The sequence below is a fragment of the Suricata suricatta genome, chromosome 7, assembly GCF_006229205.1.
Source record: "Suricata suricatta isolate VVHF042 chromosome 7, meerkat_22Aug2017_6uvM2_HiC, whole genome shotgun sequence".
Lineage (NCBI taxonomy): Eukaryota > Metazoa > Chordata > Mammalia > Carnivora > Herpestidae > Suricata > Suricata suricatta.
This window is the reverse complement of record NC_043706.1, coordinates 144,822,988-144,825,131: the sequence shown is the minus strand read 5'-3', so window position 1 is coordinate 144,825,131 and position 2,144 is coordinate 144,822,988.

The window sequence follows — 2,144 nt, the reverse complement described above, 5'->3', positions numbered from 1 at the left end:
TCACGACGGAACCCTATCTCAAGTACAGAACACACGCAGGCACAGCTGCTGTTAACACACTTGCTGGCTAGTCACGACGGAACCCTATCTCAAGTACAGAACACACGCAGGCACAGCTACTGTTAACACACTTGCTGGCTACCGGGAGAGCTACACGGTTAAACGTGATTACATCTTTTTCATGTTTATTTATTGTTTGGGGGGTAAAACCAGAATCCTCGTATTTACCCCACAGCACACTAACATCATCCTATAAACCCGCAAAGGAGTCACACTCTGGGGCTGAAATTATCCTGGGATCTTCACCTGATGCATCAAGTTAAGGGGTGTCTGTCCCAACATCAGGGATTAAGCCCAGGAACTCCCTAGATTGGATGCCCCACCCCCGTCCAGTGTCGCCATTACACCGCTCGCCCCTCCTGCTCCCCAGCTTCACCTCCCACCCTCTGTCCCACCTGTCAACCCATCAGTTTTAAAATTCCAACACTTCCCTTAGCTCAAAGTCCAACAGGTAGTGACTGCCTCCTTAGTTCAAAAACTAGTGTGGTTTGTCTCCTAAATGACATAGAAATAAAACCCTAAAAGGTTACTTTCATGTGAAAAAGGACTCCTTGAGGTATTTTTAAAATTTTTTTTATGTTTATTTATTTTTGAGAGAGAGAGGGGGGAGGAGGAGGGGCAGAGAGAGAGGGAGACACAGAATGCGAAGCAGCTCCAGACCCTGAGCTGTCAGCACAGAGCCCGACTCGGGGCTCGAACCCAAGAACCGTGAGATTATGACCTGAGCCGAAGCTGGACGCTTCACCCACAGCTCCCCCAGGCGCCCCCTCCTTGCATCTTTACAAAGCACATAAACTCTAAAGGAATGAGCTGTAGCGCTGCAGTGACAAGGGGCAGACAAATATTTCTGCACAAGGGCCCATCTACTCCACCACTGCAGGCCCTGGAAATGGCAACAGGAGCCCTAGGAAATGTCTTTTCTTCTAGCTGTAGCCGCCCCTTCGACAAGGCCGCCCCAGACCACAGGCTCCTACAGCACCAGGCAGGTCTTGTGCGAGTTGTGCCCCCAGGACACAGCACAGCCCCTGCACGTAGCGACCGCCCACGAAGACTGACTCAAACGACGGCTCCTTCTAGCTGGAGCCCACCTGCATTCATCCTCAAGGCCCTGCAAGCTTCAGCTCTCGGGAGTAACAACATCCTGCCCCCTACCGACACACACACAATTCTAGAAGCTGGCTTTCACGTTACCTTCCAAGCGTATACTCTCTTGTACGACGGAGGACCTCCTATTAAGTAAGAAACAAAACCCCACTTCAAAGCAAGAAATATTAGGTAACTGCCATATGTTGTCACTCATGACAATCAAATACATTTTCCTGTGTGTTAGTTACAAACATGCCCGTCCTCCCACTAGAAGCCAGAAACCCCGCACGTGCGTGTGCCCCCACCCATACCATTCTTCCTGGAAACAGCGTCTTGTCCAGAGCACTGTGGGTTAGTGCAAATGGCGGTGGCCACGGGCTAGACTTAAATTTGAATTCCTCCTCATTCTTTGTACCTCTTGCCTTGAAAAAATTAGTATTCTGAGCCCCTGTTCTAACTGTAAATGGGGCAGGGTATTATCTTTTAGGGTTGCAGTAATTAGAGATAATACTTGAAAAGCATCTAGCACATTGTACTCAAATAGTAGCTATCGCTGAAAGTGATGGCAGATGTTTTACACTTCACTGCAGGGCAGAAAATAAAACTGTGGGACAACCCCGTACAATCCGAGCTTCACAAAATCAACCACCAGCTGATGTTACCTAACAACGGCCTAACAACGTGGAGTTTGCATCAACCGCTGAAGTCATTCTTACACAGTGGGTCCCGCATTGCTTGGTGCACCGCACAAACTTCCTTTAGAGCGTGGAGACCCCAGCACACACAGTACGCGTAACGGCCGCGTGCTGCTTGCACGGCCCTGGCTCTAGGCACCCGTCAACGCGCGGCGGCTGCAGACGCGGGAGCCTGTCAGTCCACACGCACGAGCAGAATCCTACGTTATTTCTTACACTGTCTATTCGCGAATGTCAGCCTGGGACCTGGAAGGTGCGGGGAACTGCGCCCCTGGAACAACTGGGGGGGGGAGGCGGCGCCGG